Source organism: Thamnophis sirtalis, unplaced genomic scaffold (assembly GCF_051295495.1).
Source record: "Thamnophis sirtalis isolate CommonGarterSnake01/CBP01778 unplaced genomic scaffold, rThaSir2_p1.2 scaffold_3, whole genome shotgun sequence".
Classification (NCBI taxonomy): Eukaryota; Metazoa; Chordata; class Lepidosauria; order Squamata; family Natricidae; genus Thamnophis; species Thamnophis sirtalis.
This window is the reverse complement of record NW_028261383.1, coordinates 174,374,600-174,386,113: the sequence shown is the minus strand read 5'-3', so window position 1 is coordinate 174,386,113 and position 11,514 is coordinate 174,374,600.

Genomic DNA, 11,514 nt, shown 5'->3' with positions numbered 1-11,514 from the left:
CCATTTCCCCCCCCACCCCTCTGGGTGTTCAAGATGGTGTACCGGGTGACCTTCTCTAGTTTTTGTCCCCACGGCAACCTTTGCATTCTCGGAATCTAGGGAAGAAAAATGAGATTTTTTCAGAATTTAGGACAAGGAGTCATCTTTACCTCTTAAGCAAGTTTCTGTCTGTGAGAGGACTCTGTGAGAAAGGATAGAACAGCTGACAAGAGTTCCTTTCTTAATGGATTCACTATAAATGAAAGCTGGAGTATACTTACATGGTTTCCGAGACTGTAGCCTAACTGTCAGCACTCCTCCATTGAATAATTAGGAAAGAAAACCACGAGACTCCATTGATAGAAATCAAGTGTACTTTTACTAATTATAAATGATCAGAAGCGTAGCAAAGCGAAGACTGATTATTTAGGCGCGAAAGCAAATGATATATAGAATAACCCATTCCCCACCCCTTGGCATCCCAGTTACAGTCCAATCATAATTCTCCCAAGTGTCAGGTGTGAGATAACTTCGAAAGGCATCACCAAGATGGAATGTCGGTGCCGTTGGCCTTGGCGGGAAACCTCCTCCGCATGCGCAGCAAGACAGACATCAGAAACTCCAGGATCCTCCTCCAGCACAATTAGTATTCCCCTCCCAAATACCATGCCCCCCTCCCCCGTTTCAATGGCAGCCGAAGCAGCAGCAAAGCAGAGGCTGACACTAACCCTGTCATTAAACCTGATAATTGAGACACTGCAAACCTGCCTTCCTTGGTCATGCGCTTCTCTTTGGGGCTTGACATTGTGAGGTAAGCTGAAGAAAGCTAGAGCAACTGACCCAAATTTATCCAGAGAGTTCAGTGACTGTGTTGGGACTCGAGCATGGCTCTCCCCAGTCCTTGTCCAGTCTCATAATCACTCTGCTATCTCTGGCCAAATGGAAAAGCAATATGGCTCCCAGAACTGGGGAAGACACAATTCATTCTTTTTGCTTTACTCTGAAGATTTAACCTGATTGATACTTATTATATACTGTATATACTCGAGTATAAGCCTAGTTTTTCAGCCCACTTTTTGGGCTGAAAAAAGCCGCCTCGGCTTATACTCGAGTCAGTGAAAAATTTGCCCGAAATGGAGGAGAAAAAGGGGCGGGGCCATGCCGCTGGGTGACGCTCGTGAATGGCCCAGCGCCCCTGTGAGTTTCCCCTCCCTCTGTGTCAGTTTGCCGCGCAGCGCGCACCACACCATCCCCCCTCCTCACGTTCTAATGTAATGCAGGGCTATCTTACGATTCCCCTTCCTCCCCCTCCTGCCGCTCTGCAACGATGTCCCACCTCCTCCTTGTTATGGCAAGCAGCCACATAGCGATGTCCCACCTCCTCTGGTACAGTGATCCAATGATAGGAATCACTGTGCCGTGTGTCATAGGAGGCGGGACATCAGCATCACAGCGGGACATCAGCATCATGAGGTGAGTGAAGTATTTCATTGAATACACCGCTAGTTTACTGTTTTTCTTTGAAATAAATATTCAAAAACATTATTGGTATCTATTTTTATTTTTGAAATTTACCGGTAGCTGCTGCATTTCCCACCCTAGGCTTATACTCGAGTCAATAACTTTTCCAGTTTTTTGTGGTAAAATTAGGTGCCTCGGCTTATATTCAGGTCGGCCTATACTCGAGTATATACGGTACCATCAAATTGCTTTCAACTTCTAGCAACCACATAGATTTTTTTTTTCTGTGAGGGGCTAAGCCTGGTCCTTCAAGTGTCCCCCAACAGTGAACTCACTGATGTCTGTGCTTCAAGTCTGGGACCCCACAGCAGATGCAAAGGTGAGGCAATTAGCAGAATGCAAAGCCAAGCAGGTTTGAGTAGTGGAACAAGTTATGTCTGCCTTGCTTGGTGTGACTACTTGATTAACAATGCACCTCCTTTGGGGTAATTACACTGAGAGTTCCCTGCAGCATTTTCTCTCTAACCATTTTCAACTCCAGAATCCAGTGGAGCCATTAACTGAGAAAATACTGCTTAGTAAAATTCAGTGCATTCTGGACAATACCATTATTTTACGTTAAGTTGCAAATGTTGCCTTCCTTAAAATCTTGGCTTTTCTTAGTGTGTGTCTCAGTGGTGGGTTTCAAAAATTGTTCGAACCTACTCTGTGGGTGTGGCCTCCTTTGTGGGAGTGGCTTGCCGCCCATGTGACTGGATGGGAGTGGCTTGCCGCCCATGTGACCGGATATGAAGATGCCGATGACACTTGTCAGAACCACCTTAAATGACCTCACACACAGCACTGGCATGCATGAGAACAGGATGTAAACTTCTTTTTTAAAAGGCATCTTTGGTTTGCGTTAAAACAACTTCAACACACGCAATGTTCTGATTGCACCACAAACGCAGTAGTCATCCTTACCTTTCACAGAGGCACTTAGTTTTATAAATAGGAGCATGATAGTGTAGAATAATCATATCCAAGGACCAGTGGTGGGTTTCAAAAAATTTTGGAACCTCTTCTGTAGGTGTGGCCTGCTTTCCGGGTCCACTGGTGGAACCTCTTCTAACTGGTTCGATAGATTTGACGAACCGGTTCTACTAAATAGGTGCGAACTGGTAGGAACCCACCTCTGGTATGCCTTCCCAAAATATTTGAATATGTCTAAGTAATGCCGATGGTCAGTGTGGTGCAGTGAATTAGATGCTAGATTAGACTAGGGGAGAACCAGTTGAATCTACTCTCTGCTTACCTCACAGTGTAATTGCTAGGATAAAATGAAGAAAAGTCTCTCTGCAAATCCTCTTGAGCTTGGCGAGGACATTTGAGATACAAATAAGAATATTAATATAAATAAGCAGGCACTTCCAGGAAGGAGAGGTTTTGGGTAGGAGCATTTGGCCCACTCATTTCCTTTTCTCTGGGAATGAAGTTGCAATATCAACAGTCTTATTTTTCCTTTCATGATAACCTCAGTCAGGTTCCTCCCAAGTGCTAAACAAGACTTCAGTATTCCTTTGACACTTTTATTATTAAATCTTCTGATTTTCAGTGACAAGTGGCTGGGTTTGCACTGAGCCTCGAGGCAGTCACATGACTCATTTTAAGTTTTGTAAGGTGTCCCTGTAAGCACGGAGGGCAAGTGTCTACTCTAACCCAGCAGCTTGGATTCTCGCGTTTGTTATCCCCCATTAATTGAAAGCCACATAAAAGCGATCAGGTTTATATTAAAGATAAAAAGAGAATGGGAGTAACCTTTTTGCATTTCTTGCAAAGTGTCGTTCCTAGCTTTTGCATTATTATCCTCTTATTTATCATTAAAAACTATATATGACCAGATGTTACTAGGCAAAAGCACTTTGCATCCTTTATCCATTGCACAATAATGCTGGGAAGTAATCAGTGGGCAATAAGGTAAATAACATAGAAATAGCAATAGCAGTTAGACATATACCGCTTCATAGGGCTTTCAGCCCTCTCTAAGCGGTTTACAGAGTCAGCATATCGCCCCCAACAACAATCCGGGTCCTCATTTCACCCACCTCGGAAGGATGGAAGGCTGAGTCAACCCTGAGCCGGTGAGATTTGAACAGCCGAACTGCAGTCAGCTGAAGTAGCCTGCAGTGCTGCATTTAACCACTGCGCCATCTCGGCTCTTCAGTGCTATTCTGTCAAGAATGATGCTATATACAGTAATAAAAGAGTATCGCTTTTATTTATTTTATTTATTGCTTTGGGCATGAAAATGCCAGATTTGTAATATAATATGAATAGTTAAAATGGCTAAGGAATAGTTAAACCATTAACAAGGATAGGTTTTTTTTTTGTAAAAAACAATTTATTTTCAAAACAAACATACAAATCTTCCTTCTTTACATACTGTAGAAAGTGTATCAGCTGGTTACAAAAGGCTTTTGTGCATCTCTTCCACCGTCATCCAATATAATTCATATTAATTCAAATATCTTAACTCAAATATTTATTATATTACCATCATCATACCTCCACTTTTATTTGACTATAATTAGTTTAGGTTTAGGTTTCGTTTTATTTATATGCCACCCTGTTCCCTGCGGGACTCAGGGCGGCGCACAAACCCAAGGGGGGAAAGGGAAAAACAAAAACTACAAATACAAGCATTTAAAAATAAGCAACAGATACACAAATCGAGAGGGGAAGGGAACTCATCAACCCCAGGCCTGCCAACACAGCCAGGTTTTAACCGCTTTCCGGAAGGCCTGGAGAGAGGTGAGGGTCCGAATCTCTGCGGGGAGTTCATTCCAAAGGGCCGGAGCTGCCACAGAGAAGGCCCTCCCCCGGGTAGTAGCTAGATGGCATTGGCTGGTGGATGGAACCCGGAGGAGGCCAACCCTGTGTGATCTAATGGGTCTGTGGGAGGTAATTGGCAGCAGGCGGTCTCTCAAGTACCCAGGTCCAATACCATGAAGGGCTTTATAAGTGACGACTAGCACCTTGAAGCGTATCCGGAGACCAATCGGTAACCAGTGCAGCTCGCGGAGGATAGGTGTAACGTGGGTGTACCAAGGTGCACCCACAATCGCTCGCGCGGCTGCATTCTGGATGAGCTGAAGTCTCCGAATGCTCTTCAAGGGCTGCCCCATGTAGAGCGCATTGCAGTAGTCCAGTCTTGAAGTCACGAGGGCGTGAGTGACTGTTGCGAGTGCCTCCCGGTTCAGGTAGGGACGCAATTGGTGCACCAGGCGAACCTGGGCAAATGCCCCCCCTGGTCACAGCCGACAGATGATGTTCTAAAGTCAGCTGTGGGTCCAGGAGGACTCCCAAATTGCGAACCCTGTCTGAGGGGCATAAAATTTCACCCCCCAGCCTGAGTTTCATCCTAAAATATACCAAGATTTAATACATAACCACATGCTGGCATTTCATTTACTTATTTATAAAATCCTCCATTAACATTAAGTCCTCATATCCTGTTTTAGCTAAACATCCATAATATTTAATACCAAAATTTTCTAATCCTCCACGTATATAATTTATTATCATTATCCTTTCATTTAACTATATCCTATATCATAACATTTCCCCCTATTAGTTAAAACTTAGCTGTGTCTAATTTTGTTCTTTTTTATTATTATTGTTATTAATAATCTTTATATATAGTCCAAAAATATTTCTAACCTTCCCTTCTCAGGTAACATTCATTATTCGTATCCAATTATTACTTATCATAACAGCTCAACATTGTATACATTACTATCATTATCAATTTTTATTTAACTATACCTATTATCACTGAATTTAACTAGGTTTAGCTGATTTTGAATTATACTCTTCCATCTATCAACCTGTATGTCTCGAATAGCAAAACAATCTTATATCTACTGCCATTTGTGGATCCAATTCTCCAAACATCTTCTTAAACCAGTGTTTCTCAACCTTGAGGACTTTAAGTCCTGGGGACTTCAACTCCCAGAATCCCCCAGCCAGCACAGCTGGCTGGGGAATTCTGGGAGTTGAAGTCCACAGGACTTAAAGTCGCCAAGCTTGAGAAACACTGTCTTAAACAAATCTGTATGGACTCCTCTTTGCAACTCCAACAAGGAAAGATAGTTAAAATGCTAAGGAACCACTTGGCCACCTAGCTAGCTCTGGCAGCATCACTGAATGAAATTAGCAAACCTAAACTCATCCTAAATTCATTTAACCTTTCATTCTAATTAGATTATTCTTGGATGCGCTTCATTTTCCTCCATGCAAATGGTTCGTTGCCCTTCATTCCTCCTAAAGGTATTGCTGCATTTGTTGAAGAAGCTGCAGTTTAAAAAAAAAAGGAAATCTGGAGTTTGTGAGTTTTCTGGGGTTCTGGGATTGTTTTCTCTTGTGCCCTCAAAGATTGGGAGAAGTCTTAATTCTACTGGAGCTTGGAGGGTTGTCAGAACCTGTCTTAGAAGGGTGGGTATCATTAATATGCCATCACAGGGAGAAATGTGGCACAGGTATTTCACCAGCGTCAGCCACCAAGAAAAGACTCGTCTGGCAACATTTTTCTATCCCTTCAACTGGGCCCTCACAGCATCAGGAATGCTGGCATTTTTATCAACACTTCTCGCAGCATTACTCTTCCTTGCCCTTGCTTGGTGGAGTCTGGTGTCAGCTGTCCCAGCACAAAGAGGTTGCATTGTAATTCACTACCAGGCATCACAATGTGCCTCTGTGTGGGTTGGAAAGAAGAGTGACTGGATGCCACCTGTGCCATTCTTTAGGTTTTGTGTATGTCCCTTATGTGGCATTGAGTCCTATTTGAATGGCAGGAGCCAGAATGAGAAATGGACATGGCAAGTAGCAATAGCAATAGTTAGACTTATATACCGCTTCATAGGGCTTTCAGCCCTCTCTAAGCGGTTTACAGAGTCAGCATATTGCCCCCAACAACAATCCGGGTCCTCATTTTACCCACCTCGGAAGGATGGAAGGCTGAGTCAACCTTGAGCCGGTGAGATTTGAACCGCCGAACTGCAGATAACAGTCAGCTGAAGTGGCCTGCAGTACTGCACCCTAACCACTGCGCCACCTCGGCTCCTCATCTGTTGAATCAGCCACGAGTCCACATTGGAAAAATCACTAATGATTTCTATTTCAGCAACATAATAATCAATCATAATGATCAATATAATAATCACTGATGGACTCCATATGCACAATGATCAGCCATGGAGTCCACATCAGAAAAATAACAATAGCAATAGCAGTTAGACTTATATACTGCTTCATAGGGCTTTCAGCCCTCTAAGCGGTTTACAGATTCAGCCTATTGCCCCCAACAACAATCCGTGTCCTCATTTTACCCACCTCGGAAGGATGGAAGGCTGAGTCAACCTTGAGCCGGTGAGATTTGAACAGCTGAACTGCAGAACTGCAGTCAGCTGAAGTAGCCTGCAGTGCTGCATTTAACCACTGCACCACCTTGGCTCTAAGTGTACTATTTTGTCCCCCAGGTCCAACTGAGCAATATTGATGGGGAAAGAAACGGGGAGGGGGGCAAACATTTTTGACAAGGACCCACTGGATCCCATGTACCTTGGTTCCAAAAGCTGAAGGCATTCCTCTGGCATTACTGAGGTGCACAGCCACACGCAGTAGGCAGTAATTCACCCATGCTTTGTGTGTGGTGGAGCTCAGCAGCCATTTCAGCATAATGTCCTTTATTATAGATCCAGTAACTTGTCAGTTTCCATATAGCTGCTTTCTGATTTCCCAACAGCGTTCCTCTTGGACACGCAATGGCACTAGTCATCGTGGTTCACTTATAATAAGAAATGTCAGGATCTTTTCCTTTTCCCATGGACTTCTTAAGTTACCCATAACTTCAGAGAAATACTTGGGCTCCCCACCCACCCCCATGAAAGCCATTGAAATCAAGGACACCTACAGAGCATTCCCTCCCATTTTTTTTTAAGTATCAGGGTATTGGTCATAACATAACCAACTACTAACTTTGACAATCAGGTTAATGCTGCATAGTGGCATAATGGTACCCAGGATATTAGAGGGGAGGAACTTTGAGTAGATTTCAGTGGTGGGTTTCAAAAATTGTTCGAACCTACTCTGTGGGTGTGGCCTCCTTTGTGGGAGTGGCTTGCCGACCATGTGACCGGATGGGAGTGGCTTGCCGCCCATGTGACCGGATATGAAGATGCCGACGACACTTGTCAGAACCACCTTAAATGACCTCACACAAAGCACTGCCCTGTATAAAAATAGGATGTAAACTTGTTTTTCAAAAGGCATCTTTGGTTTGCGTTAAAACAACTTCAACACACGCAATGTTCTGATTGCACCACAAACGCAGTCGTCATCCTTACCTTTCACAGAGGCACTGAGTTTTATAAATATGAGCATGATAGTGTAGAGTAATCATATCCAAGGACCAGTGGTGGGTTTCAAAAAATTTTGGAACCTCTTCTGTAGGTGTGGCCTGCTTTCCGGGTCCACTGGTGGAACCTCTTCTAACCGGTTCAGTAGATTTGACGAACCGGTTCTACCGAATAGGTGCGAACTGGTAGGAACCCACCTCTGGTAGATTTGTATGTAATGGGCTGCTTGGGCAACAGTGATAAGAGACAGCTGAGCCCAGGAGAAAGGTCCAAGGGGATCCTTCCTAACTTTCTGGAAAATAAAGGGAAGGAAGAGAGAAAGTGCTTTCTGGCTTCATTCATTTCATTTATTGAATTTATAGGCCGCCCAATCCCGGAGGACTCCGGGCGGCTTACAGAAATGAAAAATATTGAAAAAGAATTAAAACAATAAGATACAACAAAATTAAGAAGAAGCACAACATGCACCCAATCAAAAGGGGGCTGAACCTCAGTCAAGAGGTCAACAGTCCCAGGCCTGCCAGAAAAGCCAGGTTTTAATAGCTTTACGGAAGGCCATGAGAGTGGGTAGGGCCCGGATCTCAGGGGGCAGCTCGTTCCATAGGGCCGGAGCAGCAACAGAGAAGGCCCTACTCTAGGCGTCGCCAGCCGGCATTGTCCAGCTGAAGGCACCCGGAGAAGGCCCATCCTGTGCGATCTTATTGGTCTTAGGGAGGTATGCGGCAGAAGACGGTCTCTCAGGTATCAGGGTCCTAGGCCATGTAGGGCTTCAAAGGTGATAACCAGCACCTTGAATCATGCTCGGAGACCAATGGGAAGCCAGTGCAGCTCGCGGAGGATAGGTGTAGTATGGGTGTACCTTGGTACACCCAATATCGCTCACGCGGCTGCATTCTGGACTAATTGTAGTCTCCGAACACTTTTCAGGGGCAGCCCCAAGTAGAGTGCATAAGATTACTCTAGCTTTACAATAAAGGTACTGTTAATACTCCCAGTTTTGGTTTTCTGTTTGGAAGGGCTGTTTCAAAGGGCTGGCAGGAAGAGCATTCACTCAAAAATAACTAGAGGCAGCCTATGAGTAATTGATCATAAACTTCATATTTTATCGAATACATCTTGTGTTTGCCAATCATCCACAGACTCTTGAACTCATTCCCTGGACTGCTGAAAATAGAGAAGTAGATAAGTTTCCCCTCCTGAACCATTGGAAAAAAACATCCCGGGTGAGCCTCTTATCACTTCACAAACTCTGAGCCTTGATTTTACTGTTGTGGAGAGCAAGTTGGCAATTGTGGGAAGGGAAATACAATTTTATAGCAATAGCAATAGCAGTTAGACGTATATACCGCTTCATAGGGACTTCAGCCCTCTCTAAGCGGTTTACAGAGTCAGCATGTGGCCCCCAACAACAATCCGGGTCCTCATTTTACCCACCTCGGAAGGATGGAAGGCTGAGTCAACCCTGAGCCGGTGAGATTTGAACAGCCGAACTGCAGAACTGCAGTCAGCTGAAGTAGCCTGCAGTGCTACACTCTAACCACTGCGCCACCTCGGCTCTAATTTTGCCTCCATGGGATTAATCATCTTTTTTTTTTTTATGACAGCAGCCCTGAACTCAAAGCAAATTGGTAGTGGTGGTGTGTTTTATAGCTAAAAAGTCCCCAATATATATTTTTTCTAATCCTCATGATCATGTGGGGGGAAAACATGTATTTAACAAGTACTCATTTTGACCACACCAAGACCACAAGAGTTTACCAGATGGACTGTGGCATTTTAAAGTACTAGTTTTAACACTGAAAAGTGACTTAATCTCACACAGTTGGCATAATCTTCAACAATCCTATTGCCAAGATCATAAATCTTCACACTATGAAGTGCATGCTGAACCGGAAGTTATTTTTAAATTCAGAAGCCTTCATCCGCTTACAACAAATGTGTTCTATAAATCACACATCTGTTAAATAAGACTTTACTTGCCTTATTGTGTGCATTGTTCATGGACCTCATTTCCTCCTTAACGCAGAAATTACCCATCTTTAATTTAAGAGAAACATATTCGACATAATCAGGTGGGGCAAATTCATCTTGTGCATTCAGCAATTTCATCCTGATTACCAGGCACCTTAAGGCAATTTGAACTTGAATAAAGACCATAGTTTCCTGTCTGGCTGTGAATGTTAACCAAGTCAGCATTATTTGGTTAATTGCTATTTCAAGGATCCTGAACTCTATTCAGATTCTCTAATTCAGTTGCCACTGTCTACATTTATTGCATATAATTTATTTCTGAGTCACTATTTCTCGCTCCTGGTTGGGTGTTCATATGAACCTGCTTAACCTAATAGGAACACAGAACATAAAATAACAGACTTGGAAGGGACCTTGGAGCCGAGGTGGCGCAGTGGTTAAATGCAGCACTGCAGGCTACTTCAGCTGACTGCAGTTCGGCTGTTCGGTAGTTCAAATCTCACCGGCTCAGGGTTGACTCAGCCTTCCATCCTTCCGAGGTGGGTAAAATGAGGACCCGGATTATTGTTGGGGACAATATGCTGACTCTGTAAACCGCTTAGAGAGGACTGAAAGCCCTATGAAGCAGTATATAAGTTTAGTTTAGTTTAGTTTTATTGGTCTTGTATGCCGCCCACTCCCGAAGGACTCCGGGCGGCTTACACTAAACAAGGGAAGGGGGATAAATAAACAAAACAACACTTTAAAATACACAACAGTCACAGTTTCCGTGGGGCTGGATATTTCGAAAGCCCCCTGGCCTGCTGGAGCAGCCAGGACTTAGCGGCTTTGCGGAAGGCCGGGAAGGTAGTAAGGGTCCGCTATTGCTATTGCTATTGCTATAGTTCAACCCCCTGCTTGAGCAGGAGACCCCCACACCATTTCCGACAAATGGTTGTGCAATCTTAATTGAAAACTGCTTAGCTTGTGCCAATGTGTTTCTTTAAGGCCACATATCTGTTTGTTCTCGCTACAGAGAATCTGCTGCTCAATTTTGCCTGGTGCTCACAGCACAGCCCGAAAGTTTCAGTCTAACAGAGAAGGGGGTTCCTGATTCTGAATATTGTGTTGATTGAATGACTTTTTTTTTTCTGTCCCAAGTTTTTACTGGGGTAATAAAATCAAAATTCCAGGACACTTAGAAGCCAGATAGAGATACGTGTTAGCCTTCCATGTGATGATACTGCCCCATTGTTTAAAACTCCTTGGAAATTAACAACAACAGCAAAACTGCCAGCAATAAAATGAGGGGAGAACCGCTTTTTCTTGTCCTGAAAATTTGGTCTGCAGAAATAACTTTATTTCCAGAGAATAGTGTAGGTTCATCTGGAATACCTCTTATTCCAGGCTTCAAATATAATATAAATTATCATTTGATGATTTATATCATCAAATATAAAACTAAAGTCTGATTGCTGAGCAATCACTCCAAGGGGTTACTTGGGATTTTGTCCTGACATCCAACTAGAGTTTTGTAACTTGGCCTTTCCTTTTGGGGTACCAGTTATAGCTCCCATCCCAAAGTGCATTACTCTGATGCACTTCAAAAGCTTTTCTGCATAACCCTGTTTGCATCACAATGAAAAGGGGGGAAAAAAACATTATTACAAAGGCATTTTTCTACCAATATTGGAGGTATCATCTATGGTATTTCATCAGAGGTGGGTTC